The sequence below is a fragment of the Bos grunniens genome, chromosome 1, assembly GCF_055505025.1.
Source record: "Bos grunniens cultivar Pamir isolate PY7600 chromosome 1, Bosgru_T2T1.0, whole genome shotgun sequence".
Lineage (NCBI taxonomy): Eukaryota > Metazoa > Chordata > Mammalia > Artiodactyla > Bovidae > Bos > Bos grunniens.
Genome location: NC_141165.1, coordinates 28,139,079 through 28,162,211, shown reverse-complemented (window position 1 = coordinate 28,162,211; position 23,133 = coordinate 28,139,079). Strand labels below are relative to the sequence as shown.

Here is a 23,133-nt window from a genome sequence, read left to right as displayed (position 1 = left end):
TGTTGGGAGGGATTGGAGGCAGGAGGAGAAGGGGACGACAGAGGATGAGAAGCCTGGATGGCCTCACCGACTCGATGGACATGAGTTAGAGTGAACTCCGGGAGTTGGTAATGGACAGGGAGGCCTGGGGTGCTGCAATTCATGGAGTTGCAAAGAGTCGGACACGACTGAGTGACTGAACTGAACTGAACTGAACTGGAGATCTAATGGTTAGGACTCCACACTTTTGCTGCAGGGGGCATGGGTTCAATCCCTGGTTGCGAACTAAGATCCCACAAGCTGCTCAGTGTGGCTAAAAGTAAATAAAAAAAATAATAATAATAAGGGTGGGGATATATCAAGGAACAAGATATATAAAGACAGAGTCCTTTGGGGACCTTACATTTAAGGAAGGGAGACAAATAATGAAGAAATACATATTCTGGGTCTATGGTGGTCCAGAGGCTAGGACTTTGTGCTCCCAATACAGGGTGTCCGGGTTCAATCCTTGGTCAGGGAACAAGATCCCACACAACACACTAAGTGTTTGAATGCTGCATTAAGACCTATTGCAGACCTTTTTTTTTTTTTAAAGAAATATACATTCCAATGACAGATGGTAAGTGCTATGAATGGGGTGGTACTTGGGAGTGTTCATTGTTTATGTCTCAGGTAGGTGGTCTGTTCAAAAGCTAATCAAGTGGATAAATTACCTTGGGACCAGGGGGAGTATCCCAGTTCAGCCAGTGAGAACAGCAGTTCAGTATCTCTGGGGTGCAAACAGGCCTAGGGTGTTCAAGAAACAGCAGCAAATTCAAGGAGCCTAGGGGTGAGGAGTGGTCACTGTCAGGAGATGATGGCATGGAGAGTTCATCAGGGCAGATCTTGTGAGGGCCTTGGAGGCCATTGGGGAGAACTTGCTGTTTTATGCTAATTGTGGTGGGAGCCACTGAGGACTTCTGAGTTGGGGAGTGCTGTGTCCTGATTCTGCGGAGAAGGCAATGGCACCTCACTCCAGTACTTTTGCCTGGAAAATCCCATGGACAGAGGAGCCTGGTGGGCTGCAGTCCATGGGGTTGCTAGAGTCGGACACGACTGAGCGACTTAACTTTCACTTTTCACTTTCATGCATTGGAGAAGGAAATGGCAACCCACTTCAGTGTTCTTGCCTGGAGAATCCCAGGGACAGGGAAGCCTGGTGGGCTGCCGTCTATGGGGTCGCACAGAGTCGGACACGACTGAAGCGACTTAGCAGCAGCAGCAGCAGTGTCCTGATTCGTATTTCAAAAGGATCAGTTTAACTCAATAGTAACTATGACCAATGGAGCCAGGTTGATGAAATGGTACCTTCTAGTGGAGGCCTGCTGCAATCAGCCATGTAAGAAAGAATCAGCATAGGCATCATCTGTTCATTACCTATAAGAAAATATCCACCTTTTAATTAATTAATTAACGTATTTATTTTTGGCTGTACCTGGGTCTTCATTGCTGCACATAAGTTTTCTCTAGTTGTGGCAAACAGAGGCTACTCTTCCTTGTGGTACACAGGCTTCTCATTGCAGGGGCTTCTCTTGCTGCCAAGCAAAGAATCTAGGCTCACAGTCTTCAGTAGCTGTGGCATATGGGCTCAGTTGTTGCAGCTCGGGGGCTCTAGAGCACAGGCTCAGTAGCTGTGGTGCACGGGCTTAGTTGCTCTGGGGCATGTGGAATCTTTCTGGATCAGGGATGGAATCTGTATCCCCTGTGTTGACAGATGGATTCTTTAACACTAGACCACAGGAAAGTCCAATATCCACCTTCCAAAGTCCTTAAATGGATTGAAAAAGTTGTCCCATTTGATTATTTTAAAAGTCCACCAATCTCCTTTTTTACGTTTTACTTTCAGCAGCCAAAGCTTGCACTTTCTGAGAGCTTAGCAGCCAAGGTTATGGGTTCATCCCACCACAGAGGCTGACTCAGCTTGCAGTACCATCAAGGTCCTGTCTAAAAGCAAGTTTTCCAGAATGTTCATAGGTCACACCTGTAGGCCCGAGATGATATACAGAAAGTGCTTCATCAGGTGACAGAAGGAAGCTTCAGAGTAGATAGAGCTTGATCTCATCTGGTTACCACATGGTACATGCCTAGAAGTATCTGTAAAATGTTCAGAATAAGCCACCCTGTCAGCTCCAGTGTTTTCCTTTTAGTGACCTCTCTTCTTCACTCTTTCTTAGGTGGGATAATTCTGAGCCAGATTCTTTACATATTCTTTGCTTTCTAGAGTTTTCCTACAGGACCAAAATCCAATTATATGTAGCTGGCTTAAAATGCATCCCAAATAAATTTACTTATTGGCTTCCCAAAGAAAGCACTTGCACTTGAATCCCTGTCTCAGGATCTGCTTCTAAGGGACCCAAACTGAGATGCCCTCTGTGTAAAACCCTCCCCCATCCTGAGGTGGCTTTACCTGGCCACATCCGTTACTCATAAAGGCAGAGAGGATTCAGGAGAAATGAAATTTACCCATAAAGGAGAGATAAAAAAAATTACCCTGTTATATTGGTGATTCATTAGCCCTTTGTGCCCTGAAGCAAAGGGCCTGACCCTATCTAGATAGTCCCTGATTTAGAGTATTAGGAGCTAACTCTCCAGAATGGATGTCTTAACCACTGCTCCTCGCCCCTCCTTGACCTGGGTTAAGTGAAGCAGGGCTATTGTGTAAGGTTCTTACCTCCTACCGCTAGAAGACACTACCTCACACCCAGACACACCCAGGCACTACCTCACACCCAGTTGTTCAGTCTCTCAGCTGTGTCTGACTCTGAGACCCCATGGACTGGTAGCACGCCAGGCTTCCCTGTCCTTCACCAGCTCCCAGAGCTTGCTCAAACTCATGTCCATTGAGTTGGTGATGCCATCCAACCATCTCATCCTCTGTCATCCCCTTCTCCTCCTGCCTTCAATCTTTCCCAGCATCAGGGTCTTTCCCATTGAGTCAGTTTTTCGCATCAGGTGGCCAAAGTAATGGAGCTTCAGCTTCAGCATCAGTCCTTCCAATGAATATTCAGGATTGATTTCCTTTAGGATTGACTGGTTTGATCTCCTTGAAAGGCAATGGCTAAAGAATGTTCAAACAATCACACAGTTGCACTCATTTCACATGCTAGCAAAGTAATGCTCAAAATTCTCCAAGTGAAGCTTCAACAGTACATGAATCGAGAATTTTCAGATGCTCAAGCTGGATTTAGAAAAGACAGAGGAACCTGATATCAAATTGCCAACATCCGTTGGATCACAGAAAAAGCAAGAGAATTCCAGAAAAACATCTACTTCTGCTTCAATGACTAAGCCAAAGCCTTTGACTTTGTGGATCACAACAAACTGTGGAAAATTCTTCAAGAGCTGGGAATACCAGACCACCTTACCTGCCTCCTGAGAAATCAGTATGCAGGTCAAAAAGCAACAGTAAGAACCAGACATGGAACAACAGACTGGTTTCAAATTGGGAAAGGAGTACATCAAGGTTGTATATTGTCATCCTGCTTCTTCAACTTATATGCAGAGTGCTGCTGCTGCTGCTGCTGCTGCTGCTGCTGCTGCTGCTAAGTCGCTTCAGTCATGTCCAGCTCTGTGCGACCTCATAGATGGAAGCCCACCAGACTCCCCCATCCCTGGGATTCTCTAGGCAAGAACACTGGAGTGGGTTGCCATTTCCTTCTCCAATGCACAAAAGTGAAAAGTGAAAGGGAAGTCACTCAGTCGTGTCCAACTCTTAGGATCCCATGAATTGCAACCTACCAGGCTCCTCCATCCATGGGATTTTCCAGGCAACAGTACTGTACATCATGAGAATTGCCGGGCTGGATGAAGCACAAGCTGGAATCAAGATTGCTGGGAGAAATATCAATAACCTCAGATATGCAAATGACACCACCCTTACGACAGACAGTGAAGAACTAAAGAGCCTCTTGATGAAAGTGAAAGAGGAGAGTGAAAAAGCTGGCTTAAAACTCAGCATTCGAAAAATCAAGATCATGGCATCTGGTCCCATCACTTCAGGGCAAATAAATGGGGCAACAGTGGAAACAGTGTCACACTTTATTTTTTTGGGTTCCAAAATCACTGCAGATGGTGACTATAGCCATGAAATTAAAAGACGCTTGCTCCTTGGAGGAAAAGCAATGACCAACCTAGACAGCATATTAAAAAGCAGAGACATTACTTTGACAACAAAAGTCTGTATAGTCAAATCTATGGTTTTTCCAGTATTCATGTATGGATGTGAGAGTTGAACCATAAAGAAAGATGAACACTGAAGTACTGATGCTTTTGAACTGTGGTGTTGGAGAAGACTCTTGAGAGTCTTGGACTGCAAGGAGATCAAACCAGTCAATCCTAAAGGAAATCAGTCCTGAATATTCATTGGAAGGACTGATGCTGAATCTCCAATACTTATGCTTCTTCTTGAACCAAGGCTTAATCTTCATTACCCCAGAGAAAGAAGCATTCCTTGCAAGGATAGGTCATTGCCCATCCCCTCTTTGGCATTCTGTGTCAAGCCTCTTCTTCCTTGAGTCAGGGCCCTGACTTAAAATGATATAGCCCTTGATTTTAACTCAACCTATGGTTCCAACATGCTACACACAGATTTTAAGTCCCTAACCTTTCTCACAACCTTCCCACTTTGCTGGGAGATAAACCATGTTATCAATAAGAGAACAGCCAAAGATCATTATACTCTAATTTCTTTAAGATCTCAGAGTGGGAATGGTCTTTATGGTACAAAATCCAGAAGCAATAATACGAAAAGGTCAATAAACTTGACAAATATTTAAAATTTCTGAGTTGCTTAAAAAAAAAAAAAAGGAGGGGTTTTAAAAAAGGGAAAAAAAATCTTCATGCATATTACATGGGCTTCCCAGGTGGCGAAGAGGTAAAGAATCTGCCTGCCAATGCAGGAGACACAAGAGATGTGGGTTCAATCCCTGGATTGGGAAGATCCCCTGGAATAGGAAATGGCAACCCACTCCAGCATTGTTGCCTGGAAAATTCCATGGACAGAGGAGCCTGGTGGGCTACAGTCCCTGGGATTGCAAAGAGTTAGACATGATTGAGCACACAGACAAAATGCATATACATATGAAACCACTTCAGTTCAGTTCTGTTCAGTCGCTTAGTCGTGTCCAACTCTTTGCGACCCCATGAATCGCAGCACGCCAGGCCTTCCTGTCCATCACCATCTTCCGGAGTTCACTCAAACTCATGTCCATTGAGTCAGTGATGCCATCCAGCCATCTCATCCTCTGTCATCCCCTTTTCCTCCTGCCCCCAATCCCTCCCAGCATCAGAGTCTTTTCCAATGAGTCAACACTTCACATGAGGTGGCCAAAGTACTGGAGTTTCATCTTCAGCATCATTCCTTCCAAAGAACACCCAGGGCTGATCTCCTTTAGAATGGACTGGTTGGATCTCCTTACAGTCCAAGAGACTCTCAAGAGTCTTCTCCAACACCACAGTTCAAAAGCATCAATTCTTCGGCGCTCAGCTTTCTTCACAGTCCAACTCTCACATCCACACATGACCACTGGAAAAACCACAGCCTTGACTAGACAGACGCTTTTATCTCTGATTTCAGAGAAGGATCCTAAGGTTTGGAGAGGTAAAGAGATTTTGCTCAAGGTTAGCTTGTTGAGGCACATTTCACACCCTAAGGGAGTCACTCCTGATTCTAGGAAGATGGATGAGGAAGAAGAGAGAGAAGGGAACATGGGAGGCAGAGCAGAGGAAGGGGAAGGGCTGAACTCCCAGGAGAGAAGGGGTGTCAGGGAGGGCGTGGACACTGGCTCTTCAGTCTGAGTAAGAAGACGTGGACTAAGCCTATCACCTGTCACCTGTACACTTATTGTGTGCTAGCCGTGTGCCCTGTGCTGTTTCAAGAGGGACAAGTACAGGCCCTCCTAAAAGTAGGGACAGTATGCCACTCCAGCCAGTCTCGTGGGAGCAGTGTGAGGATCAGGTGACCAGGCAGGGGGACCCAGAGCCAGCTTTACAAAACACTCTGTACTAAGAACCTGTCATGGATGCTAGGAAGGGCTGGGAATGAGGTGTGCGGCAGTCATAAAACCTTGACATCATCCTCGATGTCTCTTTCTTGCACACTTCAGTTCACTCCATTAGGAAATCCTATCGGCAGAAACTGATGCATCTTGACCTTCACTTCTTCTGTAAGGACTGGGGGTTATGGAGGGTTCTGGGTGAGCAGAGGAGGCCAGGCCGCACTGGGGAAGCAAATTCAGGAAATAAATTGCCTACAAAGATCTCAGAGAACACGGATCTGAATTTCCAAGGCCCCAGCATTTTGTTGTGATTGCTTTCCCCATTCTAAATAAATTTTCATTCACAAGCCTTGATCCTGTAGGGCTTTCTGTAACAGTCCTCTTTTCTCCCCTCCCCCCACAACTATATAAGCCCCAGAAAACTTTCATCCACTCCTGGTTTAAGGTCTCAGAGCTCACCAAGGCAGGACTTGAGAACAGAGGTGTAAATTTGTCATGAAGGTGGGGGCAGAGCTGCAGTAAAGAGTAAATCCTCATCTAACATGGCAGAAAGTCAATAGATAAATCAAGAAACCGCTATGTAAGCTTATTTTTTAGCGACATGGGGGCAACCACTAGAACTCAACAAAGGAAGTGATATAAAGGACCGCGTGGAGGGCGCAAGGGAGAGGACACTTGCTTTCATACTAAGAACACGTAAGTAGGTAATTTTATTTTGTAAAAACGTTCATGCATTACTTTGATATATTTAAAATTTTGATCTTTAAAAAAAGAAAGTAAAAAATAAAAATAAGAAATAAAACGGAATGCAAAACAAAAATAAAATGCAAACGCACACACAATAACAGTGAATGGGGCAGGGGTGGGAGAGTGGGGCGAGTGAGCGTGGTTTCTAGGGAGGGGGCGGGGCATGGGAACCCGGTCTCCTTTAGGGCCCGCCCCCAGTGAGGAAGCAGGGTGCCGGCGGTTTCTCTCTGACTCCGCCCACCTCGGAGAGCCGGAGTAGCGCAAGGTCAAGTTCTCCTTAGACCCTCCCTCTTACCCCCAGCGCGGGGGCGGGGCGGGCAGGTCCCGGGCTGACCCCGCCACCACCCCCCCCACCCCCCCGGAAAGGACGTTTCATGCGCAGGTCTGGCGCGGTTCTCGCCGGGCCTTCGGTGCAGGGCTGTTCGCGGGCGAGGAGCCCCGGTTCGGCGCCTCCGGGCCCCTAGTTCCTTGGAGTCCCCGGAGGCTCGCCGAGTGCCTCTGCGGAGCCCCGCAACGCGCAGGTAAGCGCAGCCATCGCCGGGCCTGTTCAGCCCCCGTTTACCCCGGCTGGCGGCCGCCGACACCTGGCCGGCGCCGGAGCGACAGGTGGAGGCGGGGCGCGGCGCCCGGTAGCCCATCCGGGTCGGGTGGACACTAAAGCGCCTCCTCTCTACCTCTGGCGCCGCCCATTCTAGCCACAGCATTATCAACCTAACCCCAGCAGCCCTGTGGCTCAAACCCGAGCCTACCTTCAGCACTCGTGCACTCAACAAATACAAATAAGGTTTCACCCAACACTGCATGCCGTTGCGCTCCGTGCTGGCGGTATAGTGCGGGCCAACGAACGTGGTGCCCGCCCCCGTGGAGTTTGCAGTCTGGTGGGAGAGACCCACAGCAAATAGATAATCGCCACACGCTAGTGTAAAAGTTGAAACTGAAAGATCGATGAAGATAGTACGTGCAGAGTGCTGGGAGAGTAGGTAGCCGGTGGTCCCTATCTATAAAGAATACCGGGAGCTCACTCTTCAGTATGAATGTAAGGGTTCCAAAGTGGAGAACCACAGAGCAAGCACACTTATTGGGAGGGACTGTGGCTTCTTTGAGAAAAGGAAGGTCTGGGGGCCTGGCCCACTGAGAGCTGGAAGAAAAGCAAGTTCCTTAACTTCCTCCTCTGTAAAATGGGACTGTTCCTCCCCATTAGCGATTGAGACGTTGCACGTAAGTAATTTAGAGGTATTCAAACGTGCAGCAAGTGAGGTAAAGGTGAAGATGTTTAGATTGGGCAGGGCATTGATCTGGGCTGAACGCAGTGTGCTGCTTACAGGCAAACTCACTTCCCCTCTCCTGGAGTCCTGTCTCCTTGTCTGAGTAGAATCTCTCAAACAGCTTCTTCTCTGAAATGATGACCAATTTAGTCACTCACTATTTAACTGATGCCCGCTCCCCACTGGTCCTGCCCTCCTGGAGCCCACGTTGGGTGAGTCAGGTGAAGTATACTGACAGTCCCAGCCTGGTGAGCGTGGTGCTCTGGGAGCAGAGCCTGACCCTCTGGCCTTGCCAGGGAAAGCCCTTCTGCTCCCAACCAGGGCCGGGTATGCATTTCCCAGAAAGCCTCAGTTGCCGCTGCCAGCTCAGCGAGCCCCCTGAGAACACAAGGCTCATACTCCTGAGCTGAGCGTTGACTTTACTGTTTTCATTGGTGGCATTACCGCTTCAGGAGACAGCAACCCTGCTGGTCCCTTGCTGGACCCTCAGGGATTTAGGAGCACGTTGAGGGCTTCAGAAGACACCTGGCTGCTGACTGCTTGGTATATTTTATTGTCTTGGATGATGCCAATTCCTTCTTTGGCTCTGTTTATAGTGTTGGTGTTGACTGAGGATTTGCCCCATGAAAACAGGCCAGGAAGCCCAGAGAGTGGCTAACACAGTTGAGAGAGAAGTCTGGCGTGGTTTGTGAATAGGGATTAAAAGAAACAACAACAGAAGGTTGCTCGGGGAAAGGGGAGGAGAGGGCAAGCTTTGGGCAGCCACTATGTTTCCCCTCACAGACTGTAGCAATACCACTTGTGGAGAGCAAAAAGGGAGTGCTGGGTTAGGCAGTCACAGACCTGGGTTCAGATTGTTACTGCCTAGCTCTGTGTCTGACCCTGGGCAGGTCACTTATTGACTGATTGTGGGAGCTGAAGACAGCGTTTGATATCTAGTTGGCTCCGAAGAAATGTAACCTCCCTCCCTCTTCCCCTAAATAAACTAAAAGAGCGGTAGTAATAGTGCTTACTTCAGAGCATTATTATGGGGATTTAATGTACATAAAATACATAGGTCAGAGTCTGACATGTAGAAGTTACTGCTGCCATTGCAATTGTTATTCTTTATTCTGGGTAAAAATTGATAAAACGAGATGGGAGGTTGGTTCTGAGGAACTGTGAGGGGTGATTAGTGGAGAAGTTGGGTTATCTATTGCAGTGGTTTTACCGGAAAGCATCAGCCCTGGCAGCAGAAAGGGGTGTTCTGTGTGATAAAGGGCCTTTTGAGCAGCCAGGCTGTCAGAAGACTCAAGCCAAAGAAAAGAGCAAAAGCATGGGGGTGGGGGTGAAGGTGGGGTAGTACAGTTGAAAGAGACCTAATGTTGTCTTGTTTGGGTTGTCTCCAGCCCACAGCTGGATGTGGGTCCCCCGTGAGGGGCTGCCCCTGCTCCTTGCTGGCCCCTGCCCTCCTATGGATATGGTAATTGCCTGAGACTGGTTGGTCCAGGAGCTGTGGAATCCGATTCTGTAAGCCCTGTACCCAGCAGAGTACTGGGGGCATAATGAATGAATGAAGAAACCTAAACCTGCAGGGCAAATTTCCCAGTGTATTTAAGTGTGCTGTTAAAAGAAAGGAGTATGAAGATAGGGAGAGATAGCTAATGTTTTTAGGCCCTTGCTAAGGGCTGTTTTCATGTATGTTGCAACTTAGTGGTGAACACTGCAGCTTTGGAGTCAGATGAAATTGCTGGTGTGATCTCACACGCATCACAGAAGCTCTTTAAAGTGCACTTTTGTATCTGTAACGTGGGACTCATTGTCCCTTATTCACAGGACATTCAGTAATGCTTGTATATAAGTATGTGGCTTGCTGTCCTCGGCACACAGGCTTCCCAGGAGATGCAAGAGACATGGGTTTGATCCCTGGGTTGGGAGGATCACACACACACCTGCACACATCCTCATCATGCAGCATGGGGTATCAGAAGTACTCAGTCAATAATAGCTGCAGTTATTATTATCTTGATAACTGCAGGTAATATTATTATTATCTTGATAATTCTCCCAGTGATCTCCACTGTGAAGGCAAAGAGAAGGCCACAGACACAGATGGGTGGCATTGATTCTAAGCTCAGTCCCGTCTGGAAGCAGAGGCTCTGTGCAGTCTGGGCAGACACTAACCAGACAGCTTTATGTGCATTTCATTCATTACTTAAAGCTCTTGACTATGTGAAATCTTAAAAGGAAAAAGAATTGCAAAATGATAATTTATGTGCCTTTCAAGTTCAGGTATTTTATCATCGAGATAAATCTTCCATGCATCTATGTTAAACCACTTTGGGCTGTCGAAGCTTTTAAATAAAGTGGCTCGTCCTGACCAGTGTCTGTCTTTGCTCGTTTATCATAGTTCCCTGATAGACAGACAGATCCCATTTTGCAGGGCAGGCCTCAGGACAGCAACTCCTGCCCCACTGTTTTAGACATGCAGTTCTGCATGGTGTGTTTAACAAACCACAGTGGACTCATGATCCCTTCATCACTGTCTCACTCACGTACTCATAGACCCACAGCACCAATCTTGGAACGAGGAATAGAAAGGCATTCTGTGGTCAGTGTGAACCTGGGGAAGTCAGCTCCAGGGGAATCTCAGGTTCCCAGTGATGGGTTTGGGGATGAAAATGCCTTGTATGAAGGTGGCAGTGTCTTCTAGAAGTCAGGGCTGTCTGCCCTTCCCATCCAGAAGTCCCATCTCTGGGCCTGACCTCCCGCTGGGTAAAGGTCTGATCTGCATCTCTGTGCCTCCCTGCTGCCCCTGCCTCTGGCCAGAGCTTCCCTGAAAGCCAGAACCCCTGCAGCACATGCAGGAGCACAACCTGCTTAAGGAAGCCTTTCTGAATCGACCCTGCATTCCCATGGCCCCAGTGGGCATCTCTGACGGATATTGCCTCTCCAGCTACTCTGTGGGCTGTGAGCACTTCCACAGCTACTGGACTGAGCATCCCTGGTACCCAGCACCTATCTTGCTCATTGTCCTCTCTCCTCCCCGCCCCCCCCACCCCCACTTCTATTCATTCTTCAGGCAGCGTCCTGGGGATTAGAATGCTGAGACGAAGTGACACAGCCTCCACCCTCATGCAGCCCAAAGACATCATGAGACAGATTATTGATAAAGACAGTATTGAGCACATGACCAAATTTTAAACTGAATTTACTGCCTTGAACGAGAAGCCTGGCATGCCAGGAGAAGCATAAGGTGGGATAGATATAGAAATATATCAATATACATAGAAGAGACCCATAAATGTTAATTGGGGGCTTATACTCAGTTATTTATATATCTTTGAAGACTATTGGATAGTATAGTATTTTTCAGTAAATGCTGGCAAATAATATATTTTATGTGACCAGGGTAATCTTATAAGAATGTGTACTTTAAAAATCATTGTGCTTTGGCTTCAAAATGGGAGAATAATGCTAGCGCTCCAGTTTACTTAAACCCCAGGGCCCCCAGGCCACGGACTGGTACTGGCCCATGCTGCACAGCAGGACTGAGCAGCGGCTGGCCTGTTAGGAACCGGGCTGCACAGCAGGAGGTGAGCGGCAGGCAAGGGAAGCTTCATCTATATTTACAGCTGCTCCCGTCACTCACATTACTGCCTGAGCTCCACCTCCTGTCAGATCAGCAGCAGCATATAATAAATAAAATGCGCCTGAATCATCCTGAAACCACCCCACCCCCCAGTCCATGGAAAAATTGTCTTCCAGGAAATCGGCCCCTGGTGCTAACTGCTGACTTAACCCTTTACAGTTACAGAGCCCTGCCTTGGATGTTGTCTTGCTGGGTGTGCTAGTTCTCAGAATCACACCTCTTATACTGGGTGGTGGCAGCTAACGGATGTCCAGCTTGCCTCATGGCAGACCAAGCACAGTGGGCATTGAAGCCCTGTCCCTTCAGAGCCATAGGGTCCACTGAGAGCCTGTTTTTCCCTCCTTCTTTGATACCTCTAGGCACCAGGCTGAGGTTCCAGCATAGATTTTATGACGTTGCGTCTAGAGACCTATGATTTGAGGGGGAAGGACACAGCTGACTGCTCTTGTCCAGGTCGGGAGGGGCACCTGTCTGCATGCAGCAGAGGGTGGGTGGGTGGGTGGGTGGATGAGCTGGCAGCGACCTGCTCCTGCAGAGCCCTGCCGTCCCAGTGTGGTCCCTCTTGAGGAGCCAGGGTCCTCTCCAGAGGGGCACCACACCTGCCTCGAGCCCAGTCAGTCCCTCTGAGAACCAGGAGAAAATCATACTAGAAGTCCAGCGTTAAATAAGACATGATCCAAACAGCCCCAGGAAACATTCCCTCTCCACGACTGAATGTTATTAGAGAGTTACTTTGTTTGGCCAGTGCTGATGGCAAAATACATCTTTGATCCCCACCTGTCTTTGAAGTGGACCTTATTATGAGAGATGAGCAGCCGTTTTCCCCGAAGCAAGGGAAGGGAAGCTGCACTGCAGTGCAGAAATTGAGCACCAGTCTTGGTGGGTTGGGGTTGACTGCTGTATTCTCAGGGTACAGCTCTAATAGGATTGCAATCGTGTGGCTCTGGAAATCTGCCTTCCATAAGGCTGACACACAGTGGCGGTATTTATGCCTCTCGGAAGTGCATGTTAAGTGGTAGGTATTTATGAAAAGGGTTCTAAGGAGTAAACATGCCCATCGGTCATCCCGGAACTTTTTAGAGCCCCTAAGATGGTTTTAAATTAGAGCCTACCTTCCTTCCTGCCGTCCCCCTTCCATCAGCAAACTGCTCCCTCCTTGCTTCCTGTTATAAAAATGAACTGTCAAGGCAGGACCCAGCCCAGGTAGGAGCGTGGGAACCGACTGGCAGAATTAACATATTCAAGGCAGACACGTAAGGGGTAAGCACCTTGGTTCCGATCCTTCCCACCCAGTCACAGCACTGGCAAGAGAGGAGTGTGGAGCATGACTGACCAACAGGATCAGCCTAATTGCCCCTTAACCACCAGCACCAGCTGCTCTGCTGTCAGCCAGTCTGCTTGCTGAAAAGGGTTGGCAATTGGGGGGAACGAATGATGAAGACAAGTGATGCAAACTAAGCCAAATTTGGGCTCAGTCAGTGGCATATGGGAGAGGATGAATGTCAGTCAGTCAGGGAATCCCACCAGGCCAGGGAAAGAGCAAGCTTCGAAAGGCTAGAAGTTTCTCTCTGAGCAGGTGATCATTAAAACAGAATGCCTGTTACACGAATTAGGGTGTAGGAGTCTAACTTGAAATCATTGCTAACTTTCAAATGTTCATTTTAAAGATCAGAAATTGGTGTTTATTACTCGAACCCTATAGTTAGTTTCAAAGACTGCTCTGTTTTTTATTTCTCCCATCTGGCCTTCCTTTGAAACTTTTATGATAGTATTGGTCCATCTTGTGTTAATATTTTTTTGTGTGAGATAAGGGATGCCAGTGTTGCCCAGCTTATATTTTATGACTAATCCAAGGACTGTAGATGATAAAAGTAGAGGGGCTGCCTGTTTCACATGTCACTGAATTGCTACCCTTTGGTTTCTGGAATTCTGTCTCAAGAAAATAATTTAAAAATGGAAAATGCCACTATATAAAGATGTATCATTATTTATAATAGTGAAAACTTAGAAGTGACTTACTCTACAGTATAAGAGGGTTAGTCAAGTTTCAGAGACCAGGTTGGTGGAATATTTAAAAATAGGAAGATTAGTAATGAGGGAAGTCATTACCTGTTCAGTGAACAGAACACTGTTATATGAAAGATGTACTCAAGAAAATAGTCTAGGGATGTCCCTGGTGGTGCAGGGGCCAAGACTGCACTCCCAATGCAGGGGCCCCAGGTTCAGTCTCTGGTCAGGGAATGCCACAAGTAAGACCTAGCGCAGCCAAATAAATATTTAAAAAAAATAATCTGTAAGGGATGCCTTGAAGGGACAAGACTTGCAGTTGAACAGTGGAACAATGGATACCTTTTTCTCATGTTTTAAACTTTCTATTTTTTTATTACTCCTCTAACATTTTTAAATTTTAAAACAAGCCAAATTAAACAATGATCTTTATGCTAATTGCTGTTTGAAGTTCACTGCCTTCGTGGCCTTATCCTGATTAAATCTTTCACTTAACAATTTCTAAGGCCAAGTTTGGCTCCCTGCCTCTGTGTCTCTGGTCGAGGCACATCCTCTGGGTCCACTGGCTGAGTGGCCCAGAGATGTGCTAACTCTGGCCATGCAGACAGATTTTCTGGGTTGTTTTAAGTTAGAGGAAGCTACTGCCCTTCCCTGCCCTGCAGCCTCACACCCTTCCGTCATTATTTCTCTTCCCTATTCCCCACCTAGTCCCCAGTGGTGGGTGGGGATCGGCAGTTTGGGTTTGCAACCTTTGGAGGCCTCATTGGTAAAGTTTCAGCAAACTCTGTCCACAACACACACACACACTCACACACATACACATTCACTCACACACACACACACACACACACACACACACACACACACACGCTCACTCCCTAGGTTAGTTACCACCATAACTGGTAACCCACAGCACTCTGGCTTTTTGTCCTGCTCAGGTCTTGGTATCCTGTACCTCGGGGCCTGAATTTTACATTCTTGACGTCAACTCTCCCTGGGTCAGCCCTGTCCCTGCATCCTCTGCTGCTTAGTGCTAGCAGCAGTTCTTGAACTCAACAGGCCATACACTGGGAAATCATGACATGTGTCCTTACTTGAGACAAAGATTTGAGTCTGCATGGCTTATTTGGGAGGAGATTCCCAAATAAAGAAGGGACATAAGGAAGTAGAGGAATGGGCCAGAGAAGCGCACATCGAGCAGGTCACCAGCGTGAACCACTGAAGTGTAAACCTACTAGGAGTCTCTAGCAGCCAGTAGAGCACGCCTCCCAGCATTAACCTCTTCTGGGGATTCGCACCTGCCTATGTATATCTCTCACTGTGATCCATCATTGGTTGAACATTACTCCTTATGGGGAGTGATTTCTCTGGGCTTTCCAGCAGCCTCAAACACCAGGTAAAGCACCAGGGCAAAGGGATGTCGATGCAGACACACAGAAGATGCTGGCTTGCTAAACGACGAGTCCTGAGAGTTCAGGGCTCAGCTCGGACAGTGTCTCCTGGATATTCTTCCCTAAACACCATGAGAATGATCAGTGCACTAAACTGAAATAACCAAATCCATGGAACTTCCCTGGTGGTCCAGTGGTTAAAGAATCTGCCTTCCAATGCCAGGAGCGAAGTTTCAGTCCCTGGTTGGGGAACTTAAATCCCACATGCCACACCGTGTGGCCAAAAATAAAAACCAAATCCGTAGTTCTGTGCTGAATCAGACACCTACTTATACTAAACTGAGGACTACATTAAGGATAACCAACCCTCAGTTTATGAAAAATCATACAACGAAAACTTTAAGTAAGAATACTACTACCATATTTTCCCCTGTACGTTGGGCTAGACTTCCAATATTTGATTTGTCACAGAACGTAAGTATTCTGCAGCCATGCACTTTGAGACCCAACACTTTAAAAAAGGGCCTGAGTATATAATAAGATTTATCTTTATTGTGGCAATGTTCCCCCTCTTTTTCTGTAGCTAGATTTTTTTCCTGTTATTTCTCAAGTACACTAGGATGATGCTAAAAGAAAAAAATCATTGGGAGAAAGCATTGAACCTCATTTGTATCAACTCATAATTAAATTATATTTCCAGTGTCATGTTTTAATATTAACACTGGATTCACCATCCTGACACTAATACCAGAGGATGGGAGAGAATTTCTGTAGTTATGGCCTTAGACACTGTGATAAATGTTTTGTAGTCATTGCCTCTATATAGAAACACTCCATCTCCAATTAAAGATTTAGTAAGCTCTTCATCAAAATATCTGTTAACAATTGAGGCGCACACTACGGCTGTGCTGACATTTCAACTTAATTCACTCTATAGTTTAACTCTCATTCCATTTTATATGCCTGTTTTTTTGTTTTTTTTTCTATGCACGGAGGAGGAATAATGGCAGAAATTTGGGCACATATTGAAGATTCTAGAAATATTTCCATGTATTTATTATTATTGTCTATTGGCATATTTGTCACTACAAATGAAGGCCTTTCTCCAAGAGATGATTTAAAATTGTTCATGTAGCAAGCTCAATAGGATTTAGTAGCTAAATCTCATATGCTTTGAGTTATGGGCATTTTGGTATTTGCATAAGGATTCAAGATCCTGGTGTTTTAGAGAAATGAGGCCATTTCCCTTTAAGGTATGGTTTTGATACACATTCCGTAAACACTGAGATGGTGAATGCTTGGTGCTTGCACCCTATTCCATGTCCTGGGTACACAACAGACCTCATTCCCTGATACCCGAATCTGCATCCTTGTCCTCAAAGTGCTCCCTGCGGCCACTCCAGCTCACTGGTACTGGCTCCCTAGATGAGGTCTATGGGCTCCCCGTGCCATGGCCCACCTTTTCATTGTGCCATTGCTGTGAATGATCAACAAAGGAATCTTTCACAGTCTCTCTACCAAAATAAGAACAAAAGAAGAATTTCAGAGGTGGTTGGTTCCCTTATCTTGTACTTTTTCAGCCACCTCAGTGTTGTGCAGATGGCAGTCATCCAGTGTGTTAATGTTTGTCTCCTTTTTTCCTTTTATTGTATGCATTTTGATTTTTCTCCTTCTTCCGTTTTCCCCTCTCATGTTGCTCAGAAGATAAAGCAGGGAGCCCCAAATTATTTGCTATTTGGTCTCATCAAGTTTAGTTGCAGTGCTTTGTGTTGATGGGAATGTGTTGATGATGAACGTTGGTGAGATTTTCCTTTCTTCCCCCACCTCTTCAGGAAGAGCTCTCCTCTAGAGAGGTCACAAGTGACCTCTGTGTTGCGAAATCTTCCAAAACTTTCTCAGTCTGTCTTCGGTGCAACAGTCGACACCTCTGGCCGTGCCCACCTCCTGAACTTTTCTTTCGTGCATTTTCCTCCTTCTTCCCTGATGATGATTCTTTGACTTCCACCTGTTCCCTTTCCTCCACTGATGTTTTCAGTGGGGGCATCCCCAGGCCTCCTCTCTTGACTTCCCTTAGACTCCACATGGATGACTTCATCTTCACCCCTGGTTTTTAACGACCACCTTTACGAACAATATTCCCTGGTGGCTCAGAAGGTAAAGCGTCTGCCTGCAACATGAGAAACCTGGGTTTGATCCCTGGGTCAGGAAGATCCCCTGGAGAAGGAAATGGCAACCCACTCCAGTACCCACTTCCAGTATCCTGGAAAATCCCATGGATGGAGAAGCCTGGTAGGCTACAGTCCATGGAGTCACAAAGAGTCAGACATAACTAAACGACTTCACTTACCTGAACACCCTCTGCATCCTCAGCTCCATCACAGCTCCTCTCTGGAGCCCAGACCTTGGTACCCAGCAGCCTGCCAAAGGGTGCCTCTTGTGGCCCCCAAGAGCATCCACAGTCACATGTTTCATTTGTTTAGACTATTCTTACTTTCACAGGGCAACTAAATACTTGCCCCCTGGGGTGGTTTCTGCTCCCTCCTTGGGATTATAGGTAAACTGTTCTAAGCATGTCAGAAAGCTTCCATCTTGGAAAATCAAGTGTAAGACAAAGGCACAAACCAAGGACTGCTCCTCAAAACTCAAGGACTGAAAAGAAAACAAGTATTTGCTTATGGTCTCTACAATTCTGGGGGTTGACTGGGTTTAGTGAAGCAAATCTCACCTTAGGGGTCTCATCCAGGGGCAGTTAGTTGGTGGCTGGGGCCGGAGCATCTCAGTGGCCCTCTCACGGGCCTGGAAGCTGGGACCTGGTTCCTACCTGCAGGAAAGCTGGGATCTGAGAACAGGCATCCCAAGAGGACGAGGTAGAAGCTCCATCACCTCTCATAACACACCCTCAGAAGGCTCAGAGCATCATTTCTTCTGTATTTATCCACCTACCCAGCTGCAGAGCAACAGAACAGAGGTAGGAGGCATGTCAGTGTCACACTGTGACTGTTGGAAATGAACCTAGCTACAGTCTCCAAACGTGTCTATCCCTTCGAGAACTACCCTAAATGCCACAGAAGCTTTACCTTTTAAGTAAAAAAAATTTTGGAATAGATGACATATTTACATGATTGGAAAGTTAAGAAAAAAGTAAATATAAATATACACAATGAAAATGGTCTTTCTCATCCCATATCCTACACCCCTGCCTCTCCATAGACAGCCACTACCTTGTAGCTCCTTCCATCCTGCACTTACCTGCCTCCTCTCACCGGACTGTGGATCCTCTGGGTCATGAACTATAGCCGTTGTCACTCATTCCCACACTGCCTGGCACGGGGAGCTCTGTGTCCACACCGTGCGGAGGAGGCCTGTGCCAAGGAGCAGGGAAGAAGAAAGAGCAGGGTAAGGTGACTGAGTATAGGTTTCTGGGTGGCCTGTGGTCCACCTTCTCTAATTTCATTTGGAGCCAAGTCTCTTAAAGGCAGTTACCACTTGAGGCCTACGTGGGTCCTCTCTCCATCTGTCACTGAGGCTGGATCCTGGTCCCACCTTGTCCTGCCTGGCTTCATGGGTATTCCCCAGGAGGCTTGGGCTCAAAGCCTAGTTTTTGTGCTGTATCCCAGTTCAGCCAAGGACCACTCTCTGACAGCTTATCTTGTCCAAAAACAGCACCAGGAGGGGTTGCTGGGGGAAGGTGTAGTCGTAATATATCGTTAATGAGTTGCTGTCCTGATTAACATCCAGGAAAAGAAAATTCCTTCTTGAGGAAGTATCCTTAAATCATGTAGTCTCACTCTTTCTCTGCTGAGAAATATATTCCCTAAGGAATATCAATTGTTGTTGTTAAATTAAGGAGGCCAGTCTCTAACCCCCATGAGAAAAATTGACAGTTGTGCTAGTTGTTTTAAAAAAGGCTTTCTGCGAGTGTTTAAGATCCTTATCTGTTATAAGGAAAGAAACTTCACTCAAACTAAGTCAAGCAAAACTAGAAATATGATTATTAGAATAAAAAAAAGTTTCAGTGTGTCAGGTACAGCTGGATCCAGGTGCTCAGATGATGGACTGGGAATTGCACCTTCTCTTATCTTCCAGCAGCTCCTACCACTGTGCTGGCTTCACTCTCTAAGATAGTGACAATGGCAGCTCCAGACTTTTTATGGTGTTTACAGCTCCTGATTTCAGTGTTCATATTGAAAAGGGGCTCTGATTTGTCCTGTAGTTAAAGTTTTCTGGCCATCTTGATTGCATGACCTTCCAGAATTGTATGAGTGGTAGCAGAGCAGTTTCCAAAACAAAGAGATGCAAGACCTACACATAAAGTGGTCCATTGCAGGTGGGGATTCAAATTTCAAATTTCAGACTGTGAGGAGCACCTGAATTGCTAGTGGTAGGCCTAGGAGTTAGAAAAAAAAAACCCCATTGTACTGATGTCTCTATTTTTGTATATATTTGATTTTTTTTTTTTTTTTTTGGTAATAAAAAGTGCTTTTTAAAAGAAATGCAGTATAAAAAATAAGAGCAGTTTTTTTCTGACTTGGTTTGGGAATTCTCAACAAAAAGGCCTGCACATCCCTGTATGTTTATTGTCTGATTTTCTCACTCTCTCATTTTCTTTTCATTGTGTAAAGAAACCTTAATCCTTACTCTCCTCTAAGCTAGAGATTGGGACGGGGGAAACACATCATATTTGACTTAAGATTTGTGGGGTGTGCTAGAAGGGGCCTGAGGGTAAGGCAGTCAGGTGCTCTTTTAAGTCCATATCTCCATGGTTCCCAGGACAAAAGGCTTGGAAAATTCCAGCCAGAGGAAAGAAGGAGTCTACGCTGTCTCCTTCTGGTGATCAGTACTAGAGCCTCAGTTAGTGTGGACAGAGCAGGTAAGAGTTTTACGGAGTCCTGGACTTCCCCACATATCTTGCTGGGGGAAGGTTGAGATCTTCAGACAGTCACAGACTGGCTGCTATAAGAAATATTAGAGAGCATTTAGGTAGCCTTTTTCATTTTGTAGGTGGGGAAACTGAAGTCAGAGGGGTTACATGACTTGCCCAAGGTCACACAGTGAATTAGCAGGAGCTGAATCTGGTACCACTTAATAGCTGCATAACCTTGAGTAAGCCCCATTACCTCTTGGAGTTTCAGTCTCCCTCACCTGCTGTGGAGACAGAATAATGGCCCCCCAAAGCGTCCACATTCCAGTCCCTGTGATTGGGTTTGAAACCTGTGATTAGGCTTGGTTACATGGCAGAAGGGAATTAAGTTGTAGACAAAATTAATGTTGCTAATCAGCTGACCCTAAATTTATCTGGGATCATCCAAATGGGCACCATGTAATCATAAGAGTTTTTATAAATGAAACAGCAAGGCAGGAGAGGCAGTTAGAGTGATGCAGAGTGAGGAAGACTCAGCTGGCCTTCGCTGGCTGGGAAGATAGAAGGGGCATGAGGCAAGGAATACAGTGGCCTCTGGGAGCTGGAAAAGGCGAGGAATGGATTCTCAGATTTTCCTGGTGATCCGGTGGTTAAGAATTCTCCTGCTAATGCAGGAGACATGGGTTCGATCCCTGTTCCGGGAAGATTCCACATGCCATAGGGCAGCAAAGCCCATGGGCTGCAACTCCTGAGCCCAAGCTCATGAGTCTGTGAGCTGCAAGTACTGAAGCCCTTGTGCCTAGAGCCCATGCTCTGCAACAGGAGAAGCCACCACAGTGAGAAGCCCGTACACCCCAACAAAGAGTAGCTCCTGCTCACTGAAACTAGAGAAGGCCTTCACTTAGCTACGAAGACCCAGTGCAGCCAAAAATAAACAAACAAACAAAAATTTTTTTAAAACCTCCCTTGTTTGGGACTTCCCTTCCAATGGTTAAGACTCTGCACTTCCATTGCAGGGAGCATGGGTTTAAAACCCCGGTCTGGGAATTAAGTTCTTGCATGCTATGTGGCATGGCCAAAAAAAAAAAAAAGAAACAGATTCTCCCTTGGAGCCTCCGGAAAGGACTGCAATCCTGCCAACACCTTGATTTTACTCATGTGAGACCCCTGTTGGACTTGTGACTTCCAGAACTAGGAGATAATAAAATGTATGTTGTTTTCAGTCACTGAGTAAAGGAGGGGAGGTTATCATGTCTTTCTCAAAAGACTGGAGTGTGAAGTCAGGGAGATAATGTCCAAAAATTGCACAGCAAACCCCCAGATTGTAGTAGATGCTTAATGAACAGTGTTGATGGTGAGCAGTGGCGGTGGTGAGCAGTGGTGATCATTAACACAGAATAAAGGGAGAGGAGCTGATGGCAGGTGCTTCTGAAGAGCCAAGGTTGCTGCCTTGGTGAGGTGTGAGGTTCAGAGCTAGCAGGAGGCAGGTAGGAAACACCAGATGGCCCAGGTCGGTGGCCAGAGGTCCCATGCAGGGAACCCTTCTGCTCTAATAGTCCACACGGCCTTCCTCCCCCAACTCTTCAGCGCTTACATCTGGCAGCGCCATCTTACATGGGAGACATGGGAGCTGGGAACTGCTGGCCCTGGGGTCTCCCATCAGGCAAGCCCTGCTTTAGAGATCTGTGGGATGTGGGCCACTCCCTGCCTGGACCCTGCTCAGCCTCGTGCCTTTGCCTGCCCTGTAGCCTTAAGAGTGATCACTGCCACCCCTGGTGGTGGCCACAGAACCTCAGGGAGCTTGTTCCGGCCCAGGCAGTGTGCCAGGCACTCCACAGCAGAGCCTGTGTCACTGTCTCCTCCAATCTTCATGACCGTCCTCTGAGGCCAGCCGCATGTCCCATGTTACAGAGGAGCAAACGGAGGCTCCAGAAGCTCAGGCCATCTGCTCAAGGTCAAACAGCTTATCAGTGGCAGAGCTGGGCCTACGGCTGGTTTCATCTGACCAGACCCAGCCTCCTGTACAAGACTGGTCACTGGGTGGGAGAAGGCTGACTGGAGGGGCTTGGGAGCACTGCATTTGGATGCAGTGGTACTGTGAGGATGGGGTCCCACAAAGTCTCCATAAGGGCATTCACATCTGCTCTGTCTCTCTCCAGGTCATCTAGGCTGTATCAATATTTTACTTCCTCAAAAGACATATGCTGACATTTGTACTGTTAGATGATATTGAGGAATTTTTGTTGATGTTAATTTTGTCAGGTGTGATCATGGTATTATGAATAGGTAAGAAAGTGGCCGTGTTTTAAAGTGTCCTGTATTTTTAAAGTATTCAGAGGTGGAATGTCATGGTGTTTATAATGTGTGTACTTTAATATAATTCAAGAGGAAAGAAAGGTGAAGTAAATGTGGAAATGTATTAATGAGCGTATGGAGACAGTTGTGTTGCAGTCCGTTACACTGTTTCCTCTACTTTTCTCTATGATGTAATTTTTTATAATAAAAAGTTGTTTTTTCCTTTTTTAAAATCATTTGCTGATGCTTTCGGACACACTTTAACATAGCCCTGTACCCCAGTGGAGAAGGAAATGACAACCCACTCCAGTATTCGTGCCTGGAGAATTCCATGGACAGAGGAGCCTGGCGGGTTACAGTCCACAGGGTCACAAAGAGTCGGACAGGACTGAAGCACCTTAGAACTGTACTCCGGAAATCCACAAATAAATGACAGCGGGAGTGGGCGGAGCTTGGGAGCAGAGGGGGAGGCGCATGCAGGCAGAGGGCGGGGCAGCCCCCGGAGAGCCGGGCTCCTAGGAAAAAGATTCCGGCTGTCCTAGTTGTAGGTGCTCTTGCAGAGCTGTTTGTAGTCAGTCGGGATCTTTTTTGATGGCTGACCGCAGACAGAGTCCCTGCGGAATGCGACTGTCTTCCACCAGGCAGGCTGAATTGTCCTTCGTGGTGGCGTTACACCTTTCATGTGATGCTAGGAGGAAAGGACTGTGGTGTTTTGTCCAACATTTTCTCACGACACAGACACTAGACGAATTCATTTGTCGCTGCTGATTCCCAAGCACATTTTTTGTTTGTTTGTTTGGCAAATTCTGTAATCTTTTGGGTTGCACATGAAAGTTCATTTTTCAAACTTAGCATTGGAAGAGATAATCAGGTTCCCTGATCTCCCGTCAGCCTCCTCTTTCTTTCCATTTTTCCTTATCAA

At 46.7% G+C, this 23,133-nt stretch overlaps 1 protein-coding gene across 4 annotated transcripts in view; it reads left to right on the top strand.

Moving 5' to 3' along the window:
• Positions 1-6,942: 6,942 nt before the first annotated feature.
• NMNAT3 (nicotinamide nucleotide adenylyltransferase 3) overlaps positions 6,943-23,133 on the top strand; it is a 121,458-nt gene continuing 105,267 nt past the window's right edge. For 2 of the 4 annotated variants that reach the window (XM_086369140.1, XM_086369061.1), the window contains exon 1: positions 7,059-7,282. The gene's annotated coding sequence lies outside the window, so the exon portion shown is untranslated. Of the gene's footprint in view, positions 7,283-23,133 lie in introns of all 4 variants that reach the window. The other 2 variants (XM_086369034.1, XM_086369210.1) reach the window with 2 other exon arrangements.